Source organism: Triticum urartu, chromosome 5A, assembly GCF_056163025.1.
Source record: "Triticum urartu cultivar PI428250 chromosome 5A, HENAU_Tu73, whole genome shotgun sequence".
NCBI classification, from domain to species: Eukaryota; Viridiplantae; Streptophyta; class Magnoliopsida; order Poales; family Poaceae; genus Triticum; species Triticum urartu.
In genome coordinates, this window is record NC_141877.1 from 399,409,809 (window position 1) to 399,436,489 (window position 26,681).

Sequence of the window (26,681 nt, forward strand, 5' to 3'; positions counted from 1 at the left end):
GGGTCGCGGGGTTATGCGGCGATGACGGAGCGGGGCGATGAAGGTGCGGCTCAACACCGGAGGTGGGGCGCGACGCGAAAAGGGGCTTCCGGCGAGCGCGACAGCGGAGGGTGTTGCGGTCGTGGAGCCGAAGCAGGGGAGGCCGCAGACGACCGGTGACCGTGGCGGCAGGGAGCGTGGGCACGCGGCGAGGGCGAGGCGCGGTCGGGCACGGAGCGGGGTGCGGTGACGTCCGGGGGCGGGGAAGGAAGGAAAAGGGGTCCTCACCCCCGTTGAAGGCGTACGGGGCGGCGAGGCTCGACGACGACCGTCGATGCAGAGGTCGGGCGAGGTCGAGGAGGCGGTCCGACAGCGTCATGGTTCCGGCGCGGGGGGAGGGGGGCTCCGAGCGGTGGCGGCATCGAGGCCGAGCCCTGGTTCCAGATCAGGGGCGAAGGGGACGAGGCGGCGCGCGGATGGGCGTCAGGGATGAGGTGAGGCAGCGACGACGACGGGGACGGGCACCCTGGGCGCGGGCAGTCATCCAGATCGAGCGAGGGAGGGGGTCATGCGAGAGAGAGAGAGAGAGATAAAGAGAGGGATCGTGGGGTCGAGCGCCCTCTCCTGTGACGATGCTGGAGGGAGAGGGTGGAGATCGTGGGGGAGTGGGTGCGGCAGGGGTAGTGGGCTAGGGTTCCTGGTGAGAGGGGTAAGTAGGTGGAGGGGTGGGCCGGCCTGTGGAGAGGCCGACTGGGCTGGTTGGCTGGGCCGTTTGGCCCAGTTGACTCGGAGGGTTGTTTCTCTTTTTTATGTTTATTTCTCTTTTCTGTTTAAAAAATGTTTAGCACCTAATTGATTGATTTTTTTAAATATGGAAGGTAGCTCATAAATTGCAGTGCATTAGATCCAAGCACCAAAAAGTAGTTTGGGCGAAATACTATTTCATATTAGATTTAGATTAATTAAAAAGTTATTAAGTAATGTTTTCAGCCACTGTTTGAGGTTGTTTAAGTCACTTATTAACTTTCAACAATGTTTTTTATAGCCTCTGATTTATCTACTATTTAATGAACATTTTAGTTTTAATATTTGAAAACTTTTATTGTTTGCTTGATTTTAAATTTTGAATTTGAATCGGTTTCAAACTAATGCGAGATTAGCAACAATAACCGAGGTGACGTGGCATTGTTAACGTGGGATTACTGTAGCTTAATTATTCGGACGTCACAGGCAGCAGGGTTAGGACCTGTAAGTAAAGGTGCGGTCTCCGGCGAGAAAGACTAGAACAAAGGAGAGGGGCCTGTTCACTTTGGACACAATGCCCTGCCGCCTCTCATCCCCTACTCATCCTTTTAATGGATGTGTTGATTCATCAAACTTGTGTTTGGACTCACCTCCTATATTTATTCTTGAATATTTAGAAAACGATGTAACTGTTGTTTAATTTTAAAATAACTAGCCATGAAAACTTTTTCCTAAAAAAAAGCTCACGTACCGTAGTAAGTGTGCCGGCCCAGGTCACATGAGAAATAAGACTAACTATGGCGCAGATCACGGGACTAATGAAAGGCCCAGATAACAGGATCATCTGAGCACGGGTTCAGAAAAGAAATTTCGTTTCTTTAGTTCCTTTCTCGGTCTTCTTTGTATACTTTTGGTTTTACTTTGCTTTTCTTTTTGTTTCTTTTTTGGTTTTAATTATTTTCTTTTTTAATATGTGTCTAATTTTTTTGCAATACACAATGTATAGTTTTAGCGCACATGTAAAACATTTTTTTGGACATTTTTCATAGACATGATGTACATTTTTTAAAATGCATGTGTTGAACACTTTTTTGAATACATGCTAATATTTTCTAAATCCACATTCCACATTTGTAATAATAATTAACATTTTTAAACTACCCGTACATTAAAAAAATTCATGGACATTTTTTGAAACACGTGAATATTTCCCTAAAATGTCACATACACTTTCATAATTGAAATAAATATTCTTTTAACCTGCTGAAACATTTTTTAATTTGTATAAACAATTTTTAAAATGTCAAAGATATATTTTTGAATCTTTAGAATTTTTCTCTGAAATGCCACGTACATTTTTTAGTGGTATGAAACATTTTTCTTATATTACCCACACATCGTTTTATATTGTAAACACTTTTTAGGAAAATATCACAGATATATTTATGAAAATCATGATTTTTTTTCTCTATAATATAACATACATTTTAATGAATGTATTAAATATTTTTTTGAATTACACAAACGTTTGTTTACATTGTGTAAACATTTTTCAAATGTCACATACATTTTTAAAACACATGACATTTTTTATATGTTACAAACATTTTTGATACACATGATTAACATAGTTTGATACACATTTTTTATTTTCAAATGCATGATTAACATTTTTCCAAATTTTATGTAAATTATGTTTTTTAACCTATATATATTATATTTAGAATATTTAACCATATAAAAATACAAAAAATAATGCAAAAAGTAAAAACAAAAATGTAAAGAAAAACGAGAAAAGATATGGGTGACATCAGCAAGATGTTGTACGTGGTTACTGGGCCGGCCCAGCAACACCTCTCTGCAGGCGTCGTTGCGCTAAGAGGCGCGGTGGGGGCAAACGAGCAACTAGTTGACGAGCGCTCCATCGGAAGCCTCTCAACGATCAGCGCCACTTGGCATGCTCTCAGCCGCCCCTTCACGTGTCATGCTCCGGGCACTCTCTTCGTATTTCGTTTTTTTTTGCACGCATTTTCGGCTTTTTAAACGGTCTTTTTTCTGAATTTTTTCGACATTTTGATTTTCCGCCTGTCTTCCTTAGCTATTGAGCAAAAAAATTGAAAAAGAAAATTGCGCGAAAAAACTCGTTTCTTTGCTTGCTCGAGAGGCATGGTTTTGCTTCCGCTAGAGGCACGGCCGTGCCTCTCAGAAACGGAAAAAAACACATTGTCTGTTTTTTCTTTCTTTCACGAGAGGTACGGTTTTGTTTTCACGAGAGGCATGATTTTGCTTCCGCGAGAGACACAACCATGCCTCTCGGAAACGAAAAAAATTGCGTTTTCTATTTTTTTTGTCTTCCGCGAGAGGCAAGATTTTGCTTCCGCGAGATGTACGGTTGATATTTCGTGGCAGGCACGGCCGTGCCTCTTTCGGAAATGAAAAAACGCATTTTTTCTTTTTTTTCCTTACGGGAGTGGCACGGTTGAGATTTCGCGACAGGCACGACCATGCCTCTTTCGAAAAGGAAAAAAAATACTCGTTTTCTGTTTTTTTTCCTTACACGAGAGGTACGGTTTTGCTTTCGCGAGAGACACGGTTGTGATTTCGTGAGAGGCACGGCCGTGCCTTTTTCGGAAAAGGAAAAAATCGTGCTCTCGATTCGGTTTTTTCATGAAAAGAATATTCGTTAAAACCTATCAACATGGGATCTAGTTTTGAAGATCTCGACGCGAGCAATCCAACGGTGAAAACAGTTCAAGATTTGGACGCACGGTTTAAGAGATAAACCTTTTGAATAAACGGATCTACGAAATAGGCAAAACTTCTAAATTAAGACAAGTGACGCACATACAACGCATCATTTGTCACAACCTGGAAAGGTGAGGGTGATCTTTGCGATGAGTACTCCTCAATTAGTGATTTCGGCAAACGAGGCTAGCTCACCAAGAAGGGAGGTCCTATTTGGCGCTTCAGGCGCCAGGGAAGCTCCCTGGCACGCACGCGCCCACACTAGTAGTCCGGCCCATGTAGAAATTGCTCTCTTTTTTTGGTTCGCTCGACCGCATTTAGCAAAATAAAAGGGAAAAAATTCGCCAAAAACGTTCATGAATTCAAAAAAAATCATGAATTTTGAAACGTTCAATAACTTGGAAAAAGTTCATCTAATTTAAAGGAATTTTATCCATTCCAAATAATGTTCATCAGTTTTGAAAAAAAGTTCACCGATATTGAAAAGTTAATCGAATTTGAAAATAACAGTCGTCGAATTTGAAAAAAATTCATCAATTTTGTAAAAAAGTTCATGATGTTGAAAACAGTTAATCGATTTTTTTTTAGAAAAATCCTGAATTTGAATAAAAAGTTCATGCATTTAGCAAAAAAAAGAGAAAAACTGAACAAAATAGTTCCAGAAAAGTAAATAAATATTAAAAAGGAAAAAGAATAAAGTTCCGCAAACTGTACAGGATAAAAGGGGAAAACAATGCGAGTCTGCACATGCAATTGAGATGGCCTAGTGTTTAGTACGCTTTGCCCTGAATAAAGAGGCCTCTTGTTTGAACCCCATCGGTGGCATCTTTTTTTGTTTGAATTTAACAGGAATGAAAAAAAATTAAATGGGCTGACCCAGCTCGTGGGAGTTTTTTTTGCTTTAGACGCCCGTTTGCAAAATGGTCTGTAAAGGACTCCTGAAGCGCCAAATAGGAGATGCCCACCAAGTTTCCTCAGTCAATGAGCGGTGTGTCTCAACGAGGCTAGTGTTGCCACGCGACACCACGATAACCGTCGTGCTTTCGTGACGGCGAAAGATTGGTTTACAAGCAAAGCAACAAAGATTTTCTCGCTTTTGTCGAGGAGAGACAGCCGTTTTTCAGCGTAAAACGGTAAAGATCAACCAAACCCTAAGGCTGCTAAAGCTTGACAGAGAAAATGAACAAGAAACAAACATAGATAAAAGGTAGTGTATTTTTATTGAATAGATCAATTGGTGTTTTTTCCTTCAATCGGCCAAGACCCTTATATAAAGGGCACGCAGGACTTGATGTAAGACCAAAATATCAAAACCAAACCGAACAGGATTAATCCCTTGATTCGGTTACAAGTACAGTGCTGTACGTAAAAGTTCTAAATCCAAACTATATTCATTCAGTTTTGCTAAGTACATCTAGATGTGCCATAAATATTACACATCTAAGTTATATGTTATTGATCTTATATTGAGATTCGTGTGAATATTTTTTTTATACTTGATTCACTCACTTAGATGTGCAATAATTAGAGCACATCTAGATGTACCCTAGACACACCCATATTCATTATACATACATGTTTTGGTCCACAAGGAAAAAAATAAACTAATTTTTTTACCAAATAATGTTCACATACCTCGTGCATAACCACTCATGCGGATATAGTTTTCCTTGTTACACTTTTCCTCACGAGAAGCTTGCCATCTGAGGCAAGCAAGGATTTGTCCTAGGCAGTAACATGTCACGAGAAGCTTTCCCTCCCGTCCCTCCCCCGTGCGGCGGCGCCGCCCCGCACCGGGGAGCCCCCGCCCTCCTCCTACAGCCTCGCCCCTCCTCCACTCCCCTCTACCGCCGTCGCCCGGGGCGTCACAGGGCAAAGCCCTTGTGGTGGCGGCGGCGGCAGTTTCTCCTCGGATCTCGATCTGGTTGGGAGGCGGCGCTCCTATCTGGCCAGATCGGCGGCGACATGGAAGTGGTGCGGCGGTCGTGGGGGAGGACAGCACCAGCAACGAAGGATCTGGCCTTGACTCATGTCGGGCTAATTCGTTGTGCTACCGATCTCAATCGCCGTCGGCGGGGCACTGCTCCTGGACTTGATCTGCAACACGAGGATGTATGGGGCGCCGGCCCTAGGATTGGTGGTGGTGGCCTTCTTCTTCGTTGGAGTTGGTCGGCCGGCTGGCTGTGCTCGCATGGTCATGCAGTGACCGGCGGCTTGGCCGGTCGACGGCGGCGGAACTTGGCCGGTGGCAGCGGCAAAGTTCTGACTGAATCCCGGGGCGGCGGCCCTGGGGGGTGGAGGCCGGTGAAGCTTGGGCTTCCCGCGGCGGCATGGCGTGGTGCAGTCCCTGTCCAAGGCGGATCTGTGACGGCGATCTGCTATGGATTGGTTCGGATCAGAGACGGCGACGAGCGCGCGGGATCCTTCTCGGCGGTTTTCGCGTCTTGGCGAGGCGGGGTGGGAGCCCTCCTCATAGTCTCCAGTGGTGGCACACTCAGGCAGTGGCCGGTGCGCCAGGGGTCCCACGGTGGCACTGTTGCTGCGGTTGGTCGCCGGATCTAGGCGGCTGGACCTGGGGCTTTGAAGGCGGTCGAGACGGTGCACAGGTTGTTGGGTGGATTTCTTGGGACGGATCTGGGTGAAAACCTGATCTTCGGTCGATGGTCGAAGACGGTGATGACGATGCCCTTATCATCGTTTCCTTCATGAAGGCATCATCGAGGTGAAGCTCCCAACTTCACTCAATACCTCCGGGGGGAAACCCTAGATCGGCTGATCGGATGTTGGCGGCAATCATGTGTCGTAACCCTCTTAGGGGCGGCATTCTTGGAGGTGCACTCGGCTTCGCGGGACCAGCGGACGGCTTTTTTGGTGGAGCGGTGCTTCATCCATACATTGATGGCGATGGATCTGGACGGCATGGCGCAATGCAGATTCGGAGTTCGATGCGGAAGGATGGACTCGTGCAGGAGGACGACGCTGTCCGGCGTCGTGGTGGCGTCGATGGCTGAGAGACCTGGCACGGTAGATGCAACAGTACAGCTCTGAAGATGGACTCGTGGCGGGTGGCTGCGGCGGCCCCATACCCGGCAGGCGCCCTGATTGAGGAGTGCGCCGGACTGGTAGGTGCCCCATACCAGGCAGGCGTCCTGATTGGGACCTCAGGTCTTAGATGTTTAGGTTTGGCTGCGATGTCTGTTTGTTATTAGGCCCAGACTATCAGCGCCCCTTCATCAACTAAATAGATGTAGCGACAGCTGTTGCTTAGACGGTGGCTTCAGTCTTACTGTTGTATGACTTTGTAAAGTCTTGTGAGAATAATTAATAAAGTGGCCACATGCATTGCCCAGATGCAGAGACCGGGGGTCATCCTCCTTTTCTAAAAAAAAATTAACATGTTAGCTTAATGTATCGTAGAATCATTTCAGAATTGCCCTCGGTAGCCACTAGTGCAGCAAATTCTCCATATATTTGCCCTGATTAAATAGCTTGTTACGTCTGACTTGAACCTCAAGCATCTATATCGAACTCTGATCATTACATGGCTTCATAGTCTTTGCAGCCCAAAACTTTAGATTGGCATCTGATTCTTGCTAGGCCTTGTCCATAGATAGTATCGTGGTAGCTCGAAATATCCAGAGTCTGGCTAGGATATGTCCCATGTAGAATCTTGTCCATGCAAATCCCTGCGTTACATTTCTTAAGCAAAGCACCAATTGATTAGCTTGATCAACTAATTAATTTGGTTGATTATACAAACCAGCTAGCCAAATTACACCTTCAACACATGCCTTTCTGTTTTTTGTATTATTGTATTCATCAAAAACATCTCTACTCCTAATCTCTACTCCTAATGTCTTAGTTGGTAGATCGCGTTCCGGGTTTTATTTTCGTCCCACCTCACCCGGTTTTTTTGTACTTCTTTGGTACTTCCTCCCACCTCCCCCTTAGAGAGACGGTTTTTTTTCGTCCTTCCTCCTACCTCCCGCTTTTAACGTCTAGCGATGCCTGCGAGCGAGGTCGAAAAAAAGCCTACGAAAGAAAACCAACGAAAAAAACCCACGACCGAGGCAACGCACACCCTCCCTCGGCAAACCCTAGCCGCCGCACGAGAGAAGAGATGAGGGACAGGACGTTGCATCCACACATCTTCGCCGCCGGCCATGCACGGCCGCTCCTCCATGACGACACCAACCGTCCAGAAGCGGAGTCGCCGCCTCGACCTGGGGCCCCCCCGTCCCCGTCGTGATCGGCGCCACGCCCATCCCGAGGCACCACCCGCTCGTTGTCGGCACGCCCGAGCTTGCCAAGAAGTTCGCCGTGCCGCGGAGGGGCTCCTGGGGCCGAGAAGCATAGCGGCGCCGGCGATGCCGGGGTGCTCTTATCACCCAAGGTTGTCAGGCCCATCGCGCTCAACTTCGAGGAGAGGACGCCCGTCAAGGAGCGGCCCTCGCCAGCGCGGAGCTCGGCGTCGGTCAAGAAGAGCACCACCATCATGCCCAGGCTGGTGACACGCGGCTGGAGCTTCGTTGCCGACAGGGCGACCCACCTCCTCCTCCACAGAACAAGATCCCAAAGGGCCGGTTCCACCTGTATGTACTCTGCACACCTGAACTGAACATGTTCTGTCTTGCAGCTTCTGAAGCTGATTTGAACTGAAGCTTAAAGTGTATGTGCAGGAGAAGAGCTCGATGAGTTGCACGGCTCACGCACGATGAGCAGGAGGCCCAGGGAGAAGGAGCCCTCCTTGCTGGTCTCCGGCCGGCGTCGGCAGCACAGCCGCCTCCCCCAAGAGGAGGCCCTCCTTGTCGGCCTCTCCCGTGCTGGTGCCAGGGAAGCTCAATGCTCTCGGCAAGGTAAGTGATCACATTCATATGGGCTCTTCTCTCTGTCAGTTTTTCTATCTGCCTTTTCTTTGAACTGATCCGACGTTGGGAAATTTTATTTTAGGAAACCAGGGAGCAGGCGCAGAATCAATGGCAAGCCGAGTCGACAGGTTACTTCACACATCAGATTGAATCAATGGTGATTTTCTACTGGCACATCTGTGCAAAAAAAATGACAATTGATAGCCTCTCCTTTAGCTATCATACCATGTGTTGTGTCACTAAGTTACGATCTCAGCTGTGGTCTACATATTTTCAGATTACTGAAGTTTATAGTCCTCCAATGCAGTATATGTATGCTTTACAAAATTATCCGAGTATTGCAAAATTGCATGATACATCAAATTGGAGCGTAGCCTACATACTTATGGACTGTGGACTTATGTTGCTTATTTAGAGGCTACCGTACATGGATCTGGTATGATATTGATTGCAGAAATTTCTATACGACTCTTGCGAATTTCAACCTTGTTCTTCTCCATGATTTAGGAAAACTACAACTATTTGGTGCACGATCTAAAATAGCTGCAGGCTAATCCTCCGCTAATGTTCATAATGTTATGCGGTACACAATATGGGTAAAGGAGAGCACATTGCTCTAATGTTTTTGCATATGATATTAAATCAGACATTTTAGTGGATAATATATGGTATTGACTTGGACATTGGTGCTGTGGAACAACCTAGCAGGTATTGGATCTTATAGAATTATAGAGTTGGCAGGGTCTGAAAATCATGGTGTTGGTGTTTCAGCCTATCAAACGCTAACCCGTCTCGCGGTGCGCCACCGCCCGTCGCGGCCGCCCCCGCCACCTCCCGCCGCGGCCGCCGCCCCAGCTCCAGCCGTGGCTGCCGCCCCAGCTCCAGCCGCGGCCGCCGCCCTCACGTCCCACCGTGGTCGCTCCCCGCGCCAACGACCCCTTCCCCCGCCGCCGCGCCACGGGTCCACTTCGCCATGAGCTCCAGCGCCGACCATCCCGCCGCTGCTCGTGATCCCCTCTTCCATCAGCTCCACTTCACCGGAACCGTAAGTCCACATGAGTATGCGTAGCAGGTTCACCAGATCCTCCTGACATGTTCTTCCTTCTCCAAAAATATTTTCTTTTATGTTTAATTCTTCGTCATATGATCATTTCCTATTACCCCAGTGCAGGCCAGTTTGTGATGTTAGATAGTAGTTGTGTAATATATATGCTAGATAAGGTTTTGTACTCCTGATTCTAATGTTTCGTTCCTCACGCCTGAATTCAGGAAAATCAGCCAAGATACACAACAAACATATCAACCGCAGCTATCTGCTATGTGCACATGTGCGAAAACAAACTTATTAATCCTTTGCCGCAGACAATACTGAAACACTAACACAAACAAGATCCTTCTGAAGGTAGTCTCTGAATGCAAATGATCATGACTTATGAATTTGGAGCCATGGCCCATGTGTAGGCAAGGGCAATGATCCCATTTACTACTTGAGCGGTCCAACAGAGGTATTTCTATTTTTCTATCCTCAGAAGAAAAAAAACAGTGAAAAGAAGATAGAGCTCGTTTAGTTTGTTTCTACAAATCTTCGACAACACGTTTATAACAATATCACCAGCCTAAATGCTTGTTACTTACAATATTTTTAATTTAGTTGACCTCTTGAATGCAGATTATTGAAGGTTGTTTCTGAAGTTGTGATTGACTGGAACCAAAGGAAAGTTGGAGACTTTTTTGGTGTCAATTGCTTGGATTAAGTGGGAGTGAAGATGTTCTTTCTGTCTATATCTGGTTCTATTATTGGCAAATTTGTGCCTTCGAGATTGCTGCGAGTGTTTGTGTTCTCGAGCTGAAAATTTAGATTATTACCATGTTTGGTCTCCTGAATATAAATCATGATTCTTTGCATCTCAATTGCAGACCAGCAGACCTTTCCGTCCTCATATTCCCTGGATTCGTTTTCTGCGATCGAGCGCCCGAGCGGTTGCATCTCGACGGCAGGTGCGCGCTCCATTTCAGTAGTTATACTTCAGTCCAGAAGTTTTTTGGGGCTCTCTAACTTTTTTGAGAGGTTTTTCCAGTTCCCTTTACAACCGAGTTAGCTTTATACTATGAGCAGTGAGCAAGTCATGTATAAAGCAAAAACAAAATATTGGTCTGCTATCAAATGGTACATTTATTTGAACTCTAAGGGCAGGTTCAGGGTCTCATGAAGAGGGCATGTATTTGTATTAGGTGAGATCTGAACTGATTCTGACCAATGTGAAATTAATTTTGTTGTTGATGGATCTGCAATTATTTTTATGTGCACAGAAGTGTCGTAGTTGAGAAGCCTGAGAAGAATATATCACTTAGGTACAGATTCGAGCTAGGGTTTTTCATTTTCTCCTTCCAATCCATTTATCATGCGATAATTTGCCCATAAAAGACATACATGATGGTCGTCGTTGGACAGACTATATTTGTTTACTTCTACGCATAAATTTAAAGTCCTGAACATGTATATTACACATCTCTTGCAGGATATATTAATATTAAACTATGTGTGCGTTCCACTGCATTCATCTATTTAAGGCATGATATTTGTAAGCTTGGTTCAGGCTGCGCCGCATCTATCTATATAATGCACAATATTTCTAATGCACAATATTGTTTTATCGATGTAAAACCCTTGACAAATTATCCATTCCTTTTTCGCAGATCAGAAGGTTTTGCAGTTGACAAGCTTACAGGTTTGAGCACCCCGAACAACGGGGTGGACCCTTTGACCTGTGGGTTCTGCTGGTACCAAGAGAAGGAGGTTCCTTTTAACCTGCAGGAGCTCTACCAATGGCAGCGTGCTTTCCTTGACAATGACGTGGTACTGCACGTATGCAAGATGCAGCGAGTGAAATCGGCGCAAGAGGGCATCTTGCAAGCAGCACCAAATCCTATATTATGGGACCGAGTGAGTATCTCAAAGAAGAAATAATTTTTTTGATGTAGGAATATCTGTAGGCTGATTATGCTTTGATGTATAGATCGCAGTAGCACTTAGGTAAAATATAAGTTCTTAGCCAGTTCAATAGTACTTTTGTTGAACAAAGCTCAATTGACATTACGCTAAAACCTCGAGAATACATGAGGGGACAAGGCAAGTGTTGTTTGTAATGACTTGTGTTATGATATTGCAAAATAGATTAGACGGAAAAGTACATAGCATTGCCATGGAATATTTAATACTTTTAGATCTGCCTGTTCATATGATGGCATCCACAAAATCCTTTCTACCATGTGGGTGTGTTTGTGTCAGAATTGTTTCACGCAAATAGTCAAATTATTTTCTATGTGTATGCTTCTCCTTTTATCAACTTATGAGAAATTATATTAATGGGACATGCTTTATTTGCAAGATATAGATGTCTTAACTTGATAAAAGGATTATATATCGAATGTGTTTGTGCGACTGAAGATGAGGCATGCTTTATTTGAAAATTTATATTGAGTGTGTTTGTGCGACTGGAGATGGAGGATGGCTTGTGCTCTCTCTTGTGCGGTTACCACGGTACTCCGGCCATTATGAAGAGGTGTTGTGGCGGTGGTAATGTGTTCCAACTTGGACGGCGTTGCCCCCATTCTGGTGTACGGAGCTAGAGATGTGTAGTGCTATGGATGAAAGTCATGTGCAGCTTAGGTCTGTGCCGGTGGCGACGCCGCATGTGGGTGCCGTTCCACTCCTTGGAGGCATCGTCGAGGTGTGTCGGCATCTTTCCCCTCACATTGGTGTTTGGTGATTGTCTCCAGGCGAAAGCCTAGGTTCTCATAAATAATGTTCAACAAATTGGAATTCATTTAGCAACCGATTTTTATCTTTCCTTTGAACTCATCTATCTATCTATATCTATCTATCTATATAATCTATATCTATCTATACCTATACTAATTACAGACTCCCTAGAAATCCCCAGGTTAATCAGTAATTAGGAGCCGTTGATCAGGTGGGACCAAATTATTACTGTGTAGATCTCTCATGAATCTCTCCCCAAAAGAAAAAAGATCTTATAGATATTTCTCTCACGACTGAAATTTCTCAATGTCTCATGCGTAGAAAAAGTCTCACTTATCTCTTTCCCACAACCCCATTCAATCTCAGAAAACAATATAAACAATCTCTCACTTATCTCTCTCCAAATAGGGAAAAACTTTCACGTATATCTCTCCGCACGTGTAAAAGAAGTCTCACGTACGCATCTCTCCCACAACCAAACTCAAACAATTTGGAAAAGAAAATCCACCACATGATCCTAATGCATATTTTTTCCTCCTTTAATTAAAGCAATTTCTATCTCTTTTGGGAAAAAAACTAAATCTACTCCACGGTCTCTTCCTCATTAGTACTCCATGATATCTTCCTCCATACTTCATGGACTCTTCCTATTCTCCATCGGGCTTTCCCCACGTGGAAAATAATTCCATCCACGATTTCTTCCTCTTCTCCATGATCTCTCTTTCTGTCTCCGCCAATGAAAAACGAATGCATAGCCTCTCTGAAGCTGAACAAGGTAGGTTTGGAAATTGATTCCTTGTGCTTAAGGAGATTATCAGATCAATCCTCATCAGGATCAGGTTCGTTTTCTTGCTGGTTTACACTTCAATCCGCCGTTAGATTTTCTTTGGTTGTGGGTCTCCCTCTGACACCTATTCTTCATGTTTCCCTGTCATGCTGCTGTCGACGTCCATCAATATTGGTTGTAGATGTGAGTTGTTGCCGCCGTGGAGGCAGATACTTCTGGGCCTCTTCTCTCTCCACACTGTGTGCACGTGCACATCGCCTTTCTAGCCAGAAAGATTGAACACGTTTATTTCTAGAGGCTATAAAGTTTTTCTTCATCCGAATTGATCTATGGCATTGGAGGACACGTGGTTTCCCAATCCCTGCAAAAAACGATATCTAATAACCTCCTCCTTGACGATCTGCCATGGAGCTTTAAAAAAAGGACTACTATGCTGCTAATAACAAAAATTAAATTGCATTAGGATTCATGAACTACTTATTTTCATCTTATATATGCCGACCTTTTCCTTCTTTCAGTGAAAAATCATGCATGTGTCCTTCGTGTTATATTACTGTATCCTTTCATACACATATAGGCCGTGAACTTAACAAGTCAAGTTTAAAAAGTTCCAACAATTCATGACCATAAAATTTTAATGCAGTTTGTTTAGCACTAAATGCCAGACTAAAAATCATGAGAGGATCTGATGCATCCGTCTGTAGTTTTTACCAGTAGATATGTGGAACATTACTTGCATTTGTGTTTCCTACCATGTTTGGTTACATTCATTGATCCCTGATCCCTTAGGTCTATCGGGAAATGTATACTTCGGCAGATTTCTCAGTTTTAAGTTTTATCCTTGAGCTGGACATCAGGTATCCACCTCTGAAATCACACTTATGGGTTCACCCTTTTTTCACCTGAGGCAGGCAGCCGCGATGGCCACTAGAAAAGTTGGCTCTTGCTTTGGTGTTTGGTGGGCAGCCGCATCCCGCCTCTCCTCCAACCTGAGCTACTGTAGATTACAAGTATATTCTTATGAGAAATTACATCTTTGTTTGATTGAAAAAATTGTTTGTACATTTTTGGGGGAAGTTTTGTATTTCAATTATAAAGCCAGTGTAGGGTCAGGGTGTGCATTTTTTACAATGTGGTTTGGCCAGACCTGTGTCTAGAAAGTGATTTTCCCTTGTAGTACCTTCATGAGATTTTGACTTCTTACCCTAACTCGAATTATGACATTGCAGATGCTGGGTGCAAAACTCCAACAATACTTCCATCTGCAGTAACAAACTCTGGTAGAGTTAACTCACGTCAGCATAAGGCATGAAGCTTTGGAATTTGCAGAAAAAGTACTTACACTAAGAGGTAATTTGCAGTTAAAATATCTCCTTTATTTGGTTTAAGAACATGTTCTGATGTTACTTTTGATTTGTATATAAAATTCTAATAATTCTGCAGCAAGTCTTTCTCGAGGAAATAGGAAAAACTGCAACACTTTTTTTGTCTTTTTGAAGATGCACCATGGACCATAGTGAAAAATATCGCGAACAGATGTATCTAGCATTGAAATGCGCCTAGATACACCCGTTTGAGTGAAAAGTAATATGGATAAGAGGGAGTATCACTTTTTGATGTTGCAGGGCACCATGGTACATGTACGTGTCAAAAACATCAAGTTCAAAACTTCGTGGCATGCTTCCACCCAATGATTAGTCAACATGATATCAAATTTCAAGGTTGGGGAGAATCATAATGGACTACTATACGTAGATGGACCTTGCTTGTGGCAGCACTATAACTATATGTACATAAATTTGGTTCTGATATATTCATGCTAATTTCCTATAATTATTTCTGGGTGCATTTGGATGCAAGGAACCATTGGTGCGCATATGCTACTGCCACAAAATCAATTTCCCATCTACTTCTTATTTCAGTCACATGAATGGGATCAATGCAAAGTAAGATTGCATTCTTATTCCATTTATTATTGCCCAAATCATTTATCATAGTTTAGACGGCATACTCATCTTGCTTCCAGTTTCCTCGAATGGTCTCTCAATCCATGTACCAGATCATTAGATGGCACGCATGTATGATGTATATACTTTGCCTTTACTCTGCATTTTTATTTGTCCTTTGTTTATGTTTCGATGCCCATATTTCAGCAATTAGCAAGTGCTTCAACATACTAGGAAGAAGTTCTTGTGGTCCGGAGTTGGAAGGATCAATAAAAACAGTAATCAGTGACTTGCTTTCTTTCTGAAAACATATATGAAAGGAGGCTTGTTTGACATATGTTTCGATGCTCATATTGCAGGGTTTAGTGACTGCATCAACATTGTAGGAAGAACTTCTTGTTTTCTGGAGTTTGAAACATCAGTAGTACGCTTTTGAGATGCTCTTAGACCCTTTTTTTTGACAAACACAACAATGTAGCTACTCCATTGAATAACTTACCTTGTGTTGGTATTCATCGTTATAAATAACACTGAGTCTTGTTCATCATGAATCTGTATCAATATGTGTTGTGTTCTCTTTCAGAGAAGTGAACTTTGAGAACCCTCCTCATTCCGATCAATGAAAATTCCGAGGCTGAAAGTACAAACTTGATAAGACAAATTGATAGACTTGGAGAAAAAATGGGTGTATTTGGACCTGGATGGTAACATAGGCATATTTGGAATAGGGTGACGACGGAGCAGAAATGGCCAAAAGAGTTTGAGTGGAAGGGCTTGTGGAAGAAGATATGGAATGACAACGATGCGATTTTGTTGTGTGATTGTTGTATGTATATTTAAGGTCCTTAGGAAAAGAAGTCCCAGTGAGGTAAAGTGACGGAGACACATCTTAGGTGGAGATGAAAGAACTCGGAGACAAATAGAGCATTATTCGTAGTTGGTTTGTGAATGAACATCTGGTGGGAAGAACGTTTTCATGTCCATATGCCCCCTTTTCTTAGTATTTGTACTAAGGTGAGGTGCATTATATATATCTCATCATTTGTTGGTGGTGTTCCATGTTGCGCATGTAGTAGAGTGAGACAACAAAACACCGACATAGAAGCCACATGCTGAGAAGGGGCAATAGATTGAGAGGATAATTTATATTGGAATAGGGGGGAAGATACTTGAGTTTGTGTTGTGGTTGAACATTTGTTGGCCCGTGGCAACGCACGGACAGTCTCCTAGTTATTATAATGCCTTACGACGATGACGACTACTTCACCGGCCATATAATTGCTTAGGGCGATATTTCAAAAGATATATCAACCAAATTTGCCGAGGGTGATACTTAAAATATTATATGGGCCAAATGCTCATAGTCTCTGTACACGCCATTTCTAAGTGTGGGTAATATTAGAATACAACTTGTAATCATCTCTATCCCGGCAGAGGAAAACACATTACACTCTGATGCGGCAGACCTCCTGCCGTCGCAGTCTTTACCGCCATCTCCCGCGTCCGTTTTCTCCGTTGCGCCGGACGCGTCCACCACATCTTCCCTCATCCCTCCCGCTCATGCTATTCCCGTTCCAGCTTCTACTAACGATCATACCATGTGCACACATGCCAAGTCCGGGTTTCGTTTACCTCCAAAAGACCGTTTGAATCTTCATGCATCTTTATCTCCTTCCTCTCTACCCAAATCTTACAAATCAGCTCTCCTAGATCCTAATTAGGCCGCAGCTATTGAAGATGAATATGATGCCCTTCTGCAGAATAACACGTGGCAGTTAGTTCCTCATCCTTTCAATACAAATATCGTTTTTGGCAAATGTGTTTTTTGCCATAAATTTAATTCTGATGGGAGTTTTCCACGTTATAAGGCTCGATGGGTATGTCGTGGTTACTCTCAGCAACACGGCATCGATTACGATAAGACTTTCTCTCCAGTTGTCAAGCCGAGCACTATTCGCACTATCCTTAGCATCGTCGTCTCTTCTTCCTAGCCAATTCATCAATTAGATGTCAAAAATGCTTTTCTTCATGGCTCTCTTCAAGAAACAGTCTATTGTCAACAACCTCTTGGCTTCAAACATTCCTCCTATCCTAATCATGTTTGTCTTCTTAAAAAAATCTCTTTATGGTCTTAAACAAGCACCACGTGCCTGATTCCAACGCTTTTCTACTTATGCTCAAACCATCGGTTTTACCCCTTCCCGTTCTGACACTTCTCTCTTTACCTTTCATCACAACACCAACACTGCTTACCCTCTTTTATATGTTGATGATATTATCCTCACAGCTTTTTCGCAACAATTTTTAGATCATATTATCTCTCTTCTTCGCCACGAATTTTCTATGACAGATTTAGGTCTTCTTCACCACTTGTTAGGTATTGCTGTCATCCGTGACTCCTCTGCTCTTTTCTTGTCTCAACGGTAGTACACTCTGAATCTTCTTTCTCGTGCTGGTATGCTTGATTGTCAAACTTCTCGTACCCCTGTTGATACAGGTTCCAAACTCTCTGCCGACGGTGATCCTTTCTCTGATCCTTCTCTTTATCGTAGTCTTACCGGTGCACTTCAGTATCTCACTCTCACTCGTCCTGAAATTTCTTTTGTTGTTCAACAAGCTTGTTTATACATGCATGATCCTCGTATTCCACACTACAATCATGTCAAACGTATTCTTCAATATCTCAAAGGCACACTAGACTTAGGTCTTCATATCAACAAATCATCTCCCATCTCCTTGACAACTTACTCTGATGCAGACTGGGCTGGTTGTCCAGATACTCATAGGTTCACATCTGGATCTTGGTCTTCAAAAAGGCAGGTTACGGTCTCCCGCTCGTCTGCTGAAGCTAAGTACCGCGTTGTGGCTCATGCGGTTGCTGATACGGTTTGGTTGCGCCAGTTGCAGTCAGAGCTGCACCGTCCTATTGAGTAAGCTATCATTGTTTACCGTGATAATATTTCAGCTATCTACATGTCAAGGAATCCGGTTTAACACCGTCGCACCAAGCATATTGAGATCGACATCCATTTTGCTCGAGAGAAGGTGGCTCTCGGTCAAGTTCGCATTCTTCATGTGCCTACTTCTACTCAGTTCACTGATATCTTTACTAAAGGCCTGGCGACTGTTGGAATAAACCCAACGTCCTGTCTGTGTCCGTGTCCGTGTCTGCTACGTATACATGTGTGTATCGTTTCCGTGTAGAATTGATGTTGGACATCGAATAGGATTAGTACTAGTATAGAGCTAGCTATGATTAGTATATACACAAGTACCTACCCCTTGTAATCCTTGTACCGTGGAATCAATAGAAAAGATAACAGGCTCGACACGAGCCTGTGTCTATCAATCCGGCGATTTGTGTGCGTGTGTTACGTGTGATTCCGACCGGATCGATCGGATCCTTGGTTGTTGTGTACGAGCATGTACAACAAATCGGAAGCTAGCTCTATGGTGCGTTGCATCTCGGCATAAAGGAACTTTGTCGAGTTTGGTAGCCAGCGTTGGTTGTTTCATCGTCGTTCATCGTCGGTCGTCGCCGTCGCCGGAAAGTACTCAGCGTCGGGTCTGGGCCAACAATTGGTATCTAGAGCAAGGTTGATCTTCTAGTATCAGAGGATCATGGTAGGCGACGAGAAGACCAAGCAGCTGGCGGAGTACTCCGGTGCGGCTAAAGTAATTGCTGCTCCGGTGAGTTCGTCGTATCCACGGTTTGATCGCGAGAACTTCAGGGTCTGGAAGGCCCTCATGGAGTGTTGTCTCCGCGTCAACGAGCTATGGGACGCGGTGGATCCCGGAGGCGACGCATTCAAAAAGGAGGGAGCCGAGCACCGAAAGGATTGGCAGGCGGCGTCAGCGATTTATTCGGTGATGCCGATGGATGTCCTCCAGCACCTGATTGCCAAAGCAACAACAAGGAGGTGTGGGATACGCTGAAACTCTTGTTCGAGGGACACACCCGCGTCAAGCAAGCCAATCTCCAAACTCTCCTAAGGAACTACGAGACTTTGGTCATGAGCGACAATGAGTCCGTGGATGCGTTCGCTTCACGGGTAGCTACTCTCGTCAATCGGATTCGGCTCTTGGAGAAAATCTTACGGAGACCTCGGTTGTCCGGCGGTTCTTGCGCGGCCCCTCCCCGGTACCTGCAAATTGTCACAGCGATCGAGCAGTGCGTCGATCTCGCGACTCTCTCCATCGACGATCTTGTCGGACGGTACAAGGCTCATGATGAGCGGATGCGGTACAGCCTTGGGGACAGGAGGAACGACGAGCTTGTGATGCTCACAAAGGCGCCGCCCTTGAAAAGCCAGGCGGGTCCAAGAGCAACAGCAAGAAGAAGGGAAAGCATCGTTCGGCGAGAAAGAACTTCGCTGACTCGGACGACGACTCAGATAATGAGGCTGCATCACCACCGAGGAGAAAGTTTGACATCAGGAAAGTGAGGTGTTATAACTGTGGCCTCCTCGGTTACTTCAAGGCTGACTGCGAGGAAGCACCAAAGCAGAAGGCACTCATTGCCCGGCAAGGAGATGATGGTGACATGATGTTGATGTGTAAACTGGTGAACGAGGAGGATCCAGACTCTCAAGCGTTGACTAAAGAAATTGTCGAGCTTGCGGAAGAAAAAGTTTGCCATCATGATCGTGGTTCGGAAACCCGTGTCGAAGCTACAGATGCGGGGAGTGATTCTGACACTTATGTCAATGCTATGGACGTAAGTGCCAACTTTGCTGGAGCGGATGTGACCATAGCTGCGTGTGTGCGGCCATAGAGAAGCAGTCTTTGTGTGGCGCCTCCGAGAGAGGCCAGTTGTGGTCGAAAGAGTAGTTCAGGAAAAATCTAAGAATAGGCAAAAAAGTGGGGCCAGAAGTCCACGACACAAGGCGTGATGATGTGGTCATGCTAGAAGCAGGTGATGACATGGCGCCAGAACTCCACTACACAAGGCGGACCGACGTGGTTCTGCCAGAAGACCAAGACGCGCAGCGAGGTATGTCGCTCGGAGCAAACGACGGTGGCATATACACAATGCATTGTGGAATTTCTCCGCGCGATGGCTCAGCGAGCGCGTCCGGCAACCAAGTCGGCGCTGCATGCAGCAGGCCAGCAGCAACCGAAGGCAGCAGCTGCACGTACACCGCCGGCGTTGGCATGCACAATCCAGTGGACAAGCCGGATGGTGGTGGCCACTACAAGCTGTCTGCAACAGCTCCACCAACGAGCTCACTACCACATGGAGTGCTAGTAATGGATGTCTGGAAACGTCAGAAAAAGGAGATTTGGCAACTCCGGAAGATATGTTGTTGCCCCCGACATCAGTGGAGGAAAAGACACGTCCACCTACAACTGATCATCTACTGCCGGTGTTACACCCATATCCGGAGACAACTCTTCATATGCTTGGCTCGGTAAAGGTGAAAAGGAATGGGCGACAATGTCTAGCAAGCGTCGAGGAACCGGCGAAATTCGAGGACGCAAATATGATGGAGTATTGGCGTCAGGCTATGAAAGAAGAGTTGAGGTTGATCCACGACAACAATGCATGGGAGCTTGTGAATCTTCCCAACAATGAAAAAGTCATGGGTCTCAAATGGGAATTTATGATCAAGAAAGATGTCGATGGGTCTGTGAAGCACAAAGCGAGTCTAGTAGCCAAAGAGTACGTGCAAGAGGAAGGTGTGGACTTCGAAGAATTGTTCGTTCCCATTGCAAAGATGGAGTCGGTGAGATTACTCATCGCTCCCGCGGCTCAAGAATCATGGAAGGTACATCACATGAATGTAAACTCCGCATTTTTGAATGGCGAGTTAGAAGGAGACGTTTATGCGAACCAACCACCGGGATTCATCAAAGAGCACTAGTAGAAAAAGGACCATTTGTCCCGGTTCTAGAGGGCCTTTAGTCTAAAGCCTCCCTCTTTAGTCCCGGTTCTTACACGAACCGGAACTAAAGGGCGTCCATGTGGCCGCTGTCTGGAGCTATACCTTTAGTCCCGGTTGGTAACACCAACCGGGACTAAAGGTATTTTTACGATTTTTTTAATTTTTTAAGCTTTTGTTCAATTTTCAATTTTCTGGATTATTTTTCAATTTAATCTCTAACCACACGTCATCACTGCTCAATTTAACCTTTAATTTCTAATCACCCCTCATCATTTCAAATCATCTAACTTCCCGGCCGGTCACCCATCCTCTCACTACTCCAGCCTGAGCATGCTTAACTTCCGGGTTCTATTCCCCCTCGTTTCCAAGTCTGCACTTATTGTTTTCCTGACAATAGTAAGATGTCAATCCTATTAACTCTCAGGAGTTTAGCTTGAGCATGAAGTCACATGTTTCACTGTTTGAGTTTGAAACTATTATTCTAAAAAACAATAATTATTTAGTAACACTAATATTTCTTAAATAAGCAGTTTGACCAGATTTGACCAAAATTCAAAAAATTGAAATAATTATTTAGTAACACTAATATTCTTGAATAATTATGTAGTAACACTAATATTTCTTGAATAAGTAGTTTGACCATAGTTTGACCACAGTTTGACCAAAATTCAAAAAAGGGTAATACTTATTTAGTAACACTAATATTCTTGAATAATTATTTAGTAACACTAATACTTCTTGAATAAGTAGTTTGATCAAAGTTTGACCTGATTTAACCAAAATTTTAAAAAAGAGGATTCTAAAAATTTGCAAACAGGCCGTAGGCTGTCAAAATCGGAATCGGATTTTCGTGCTGAACATTTTGATATATTATACATTTTTTTCCGACCTCGTATGCAAAAGTTATAGCCATTTTACATTTTCCCTACACTTTTTGCAAAACATGTCCAAATTCAAGTTTTTAAATTTTCCTAACTAGTAGATGTAGTAATATAACTACGTCTCGAAGGATTTTATTTTTTGAAGTTTTTATCATTTTTTTTTGCTTTTTACAAAACTGAAAAGGCAATTCACCAGGGAGGAGGGGGGGGGGTTGAGTTTGAAGATGGGACCTTTAGTCCCGGTTTGAGACACGAACCAAGACTAAAGGGCATTGCACCCTTTAGTCCCGGTTCGTGTCTCAAACCAGGACTAAAGGTCTAATCTTTAGTCCCGGTTTGAGATACGAACTGGGACTAAAGGGCATCACACCCTTTAGTCCCAGTTCGTGTCTCAAACCGGGACTAAAGGGCTCATTTGAACCGGGACTAATGCCTTTAGCCGCACGAACCGGGACCAATGCTCATATAGTCCCGGTTTGTGACTGAACCGGGACTAATGGGCTTATCTGGCCCGAACGAAAGCCCTGTTTTCTACTAGTGGAGGGAGAAGAACACAAGGTACTGAAGCTACACAAAGTCTTGTACGGGCTACGCCAAGGCTCTCGGGTATGGAATATCAAACTTGATCGGATGATGATTTCTTTTGGTTTGAGAAAGCCTCACTAGAGCATGCAATGTACAAGAGAGGTGAAGGAAGAGATCGTCTACTAGTTGGCATCTACGCCGACGACCTATTAATTACCGGGGTAGATGAAGAGTTGATTGCAAAGTTCAAGCTACAGATGAAAGAGCTTTTCAAGATGGATGATCTCGGTCTTTTGAGCTACTATCCCGGGATAGAGGTACATCAAAAGTCGGAGGGGGTCACACTATGCCAGGAGGCATACGTAAGGAAGGTACTTGAATGGCGTGGCATGAAATATTGCAATCCAATTGACGCTCCAATTAAACCTCGTCTTGAGATAAGCAAGAAGAGCAAAGCACCCGCAGTTGATGCAATAGAGTATATTGCGGCTGCAGCTGCGATGTGTCAAGGTGTGTGGCTAGGGAGGCTACACGGTGATCTCATGTATCAAGATCCGGAACAAGTGGTGCTCAATGTTGATGGAAAGTCTACAACTTTTCTACACGAAGAACCAGTGCGGTGTGATAAGAGCAAGCATATTGATACGATGTATCACTACATAAAGGACCACGTGGAAAAAGGTAAGATGAAGGTCAACTACATTTGCACTGATGATCAGTTGGCGGATATGCTAACCAAAACTTTAGACCAAGAGAAGTTCTTGGAGATGTAAAGAAGGATCGGCGTTGGAGTTATAACGTATCAACGTCGTGTTTAGGGGGTGATTGTTGGAATAAACCCAACGTCATGTCCGTGTCCATGTTTGCTACGTATACTTTGTGTGTATTGTGTCCGCGTAGAATTGATGTTGGACATCGAATAGGATTAGTACTAGTATAGAGCTAGCTATGATTAGTATATATACAAGTACCTACCTCTTGAAATCCTTGTACCGTGGAATCAATAGAAAAGATAACAGGCTCGACACGAGCCTGTGGCTATCAATCCGGCGATTTCCGTGCGTGCATTACGTGTGATTCCGGCCGGATCAATCAGATCCTTAGCTGTTGTGTACGAGCGTGTACAACAAATCGGAAGCTAGCTCTACGGTGCGTTGCTTCTCGGCATAAAGGAACTTCGTCGAGTTTGGTAGCCAGCGTTGGTTGTTTCATCGTCGTTCGTCGTCAGTTGTCACCGTCGCCAGAAAGTACTCGGCGTCGGGTCTGGGCCAACAGCGACTACTCCGTTTCAAGATATTCGTTCCAGTCTCAATGTTGTCGAGCCTACCGTTGACATTGCGGGAGAATGTTCGAATACAACTTGTAATAGCAGCATCTTTTGGGATTAATCCTAATCCAACAACAGTGTCTGTTTATATACTATTACAACACCTTCAGCTGACCGACGTTCCCCAATTTTCGGACCGTGAGCAACATCTAAATCAACTGAACTTTTTACGGGTTTAGGTTCAACGTGCTTCACCGACACTCACACGGGCATGCGGTCCACCTTATAATTTTTTCTACCTGCAATGTGTATCGGTGATCGACTTCCTCGAATCATAATGACGCCGTCTGACCTAGCTTCTTCTTTAAACCGAGCCCTTTTCTCATGAAATTCTGGTCTGAACATATACTTTGGCGGAATCCATCCCGGTTGAAAATAACATGTTGGCTATGTAGGATATGCCCATATATCAAAACCCCACAGAGGAAATTTGGGATACATAGGAGGTGCACAATCCCAATATGTCGGCTCCATTGCAAAATACGGCCGCTGGCCATATGGATTTCTTTGTCATTTCTCATGACCACCAGATCTAGGATGCTTATTACCTCCGAGCTGGTTAAACACATTGTTGGCCTTGCATGAGATGTATTTTTTCAACAACATGTTAACTGTCGGATTTGATGTTTTAGTTTGTTTCCTCCATCCATTGACTTTCCACACTGCTATTTTCTGGATTTTTTTGTTTGATCATCCTTGGAGGAGCACTATCATCAACAACATTTATTTCTCTTGCGGACTCGGTCTGATCCGACCGGATAAGCATTTTCTTATTCTCAAACTCGACCATATTGATAGGAAAAGGGTCGCTATTGAGCTTCATCTTAGAACCTTTTGTAAGTGTCAATCGTCCTTCATTAATGGCCGATTGCACCTCAATGTTGAACGCATTGGAAGGGATCGAAGCTACCTTCTTGATGACTCCGTTCCTCATCTTTTGGTATCCAGTCAATTTCAACTTTAGCATCTAAACTTTCTCTTCTTCAAGCTCCCGTTCAAGTTCGCGCCGATCATCTTCCGATGGATCATTGAGTGTGACGGTGATGACATTCTCCCGATGTCGCTCATATTCTTGGTTTCGGTGTTCAACATGTGCCTTTTTTCTAAAACACCGGATGCTCCGGTCTCTAGAACCGGATATTTTGATTTTATTATTGCTGCCCTCTATTGTGTATGTGGAGGTAGCACGCCAGCTGAATTCTCATTAATCTGGCTAGAGTTAAAAGTAACATATGGAGCCGAATCATGATAATTAGGATTTACATATGGTGCTGAATTCGTAGGTACGACGTCCACTCTAGTGGCCTGAGGTGCAACATATGGTAATTGAGAATAACTGGCTGGATAATTAATATTAACATGATTAATTATCTCATTCACCGGCATGTTTTGTGGTGGAACCACATATTGTGAATTTGCTGCTGATGAATAAAAACATGAAACACTGTGTTGCATATTACAAAAACTACTAGCATGTGATGTTTCATAATAATCGGCTGAATTCACCATGTTAGTTCGCCCTTGATAATCGTTCATCGGCATGTGAGCTTGTTCTTCTGCCGATGCCTGGGAATACACGGGTGCATGTTGTATGTTGCTAGTGGCATTAAAATTCAAAGTATGCATAGTATTTGTCGCCATTGGCATATAATTTTCTGATTCATAATTTGCGTATCCAAAACCATCATCTGAACTGGCTGACGTAATATGCACACTATCGCTAGGCCTAGCAACATCAACATAAGAATTCATGGCACTTGCAAAATAATCATAAGAAACAAGCGATTCATTTGCAAGATGTACCTTGGGTGTGCTGTTGTAATATTGTGGTGCAACACCGTGGTAGCGCATCCTCCTAATTGCTTTCTTTATTCACGCGGATAACAGCGACAACTATATGTAGGAAGCAAGAACACGGGTCACAATAGATGCAATCGGACGGCTGGCCTGATGCAATGGTGATGACGACAACATAGTAATAGATTCAATTCAAACTGGCTAGGGCAGAAATATTCGGCTGTATCTATAGCCGAAATAATCGTCCCCAGCGGAGGTGCCAACTATGTTACTATGCAAAATTTCAGCGCGACACCACAATAACCGTCGTGCTTTCGTGATGACGAATGATTGCTTTACAAGCAAATCAATAAAGATTTCCCCGCTTTCGTAGAGAAGAGACGACCGTTTTCCAACGCAAAACGACAAAAATCAGGCAAACACCCTAGGGCTGCTAGGGCTCGATTGGTGTTTTTTCTTTTAATCGACCAGGACCCTTATATAAAGAGCACACAGGACTACGACCAAAATATCAAATCCAAATTGAATAGGATTAATCCTTTGATTTGGTTACAAGTACAAAGCTGTACTTAATAGTTCCAAGTCCAAACTATCTTCACGTACAGACACGTTTTGGTCCACAAGGAAAATAATAAACTAATCCCGCAACATTGCTAATCATACCAAATAATGTTCACATGCCTCGTGCATAACCACTTATGCAGATGAAGTTTTCCTTGTTGCACTTTTCCTTCCGAGAAGCTTGGCATCTAAGGCAGGCAAGGACTTGTCCTAGGCAGTGACATATTAGCTCAATGCATCGTAGAATCTTTTCAGACTTGTCCTCGATAGCCACTAGTCCAGCAAATTCTCCATATGTTTGCCCTGATTAAATAGCTTGTTACGTGGCTTCATAGTCTTTGCAGCCCAAAACTTCAGATTGGCATCTGATTCTTGCTAGATCTTGTCCTTAGATAGCAGCGTGGTAGCTCGAAATATCCTAATTCTGGCTAGGACATGTCCCACGTAGAATCTTTTCTATGCAAACCTCCCTGTTACATTTCTTAAACAAAATACCATTGATTAGCTTGATCAACTAATTAATTTGGCTAATTATACAAAACAGCTATCCAAATTACGCCATCAACAGCTAGGTCACCAAGTTTTAGCGTGGCAAGCGGCAAACAACACGACAAGGTGCAGCGTCGGCCGACTCACCGAGCAGAAGCATCATCGGCCATCAAGTCCCTTCTTTTGGTACAAAGCGTCCCTCTTTGATTTTGTATTTTTCTTTTTCTTTTGAATAATGATATTAGCTCGTATACAAAAATGCAATTAGTTTTCTTATCGATCCATATTGGTTTTTGGAAGATACTATAATAATTATACTAACTTTATTATGCTCATCTTTTGTGTACATGTGCATCACTTTGTTTATTTTTCTTTTCATATTTA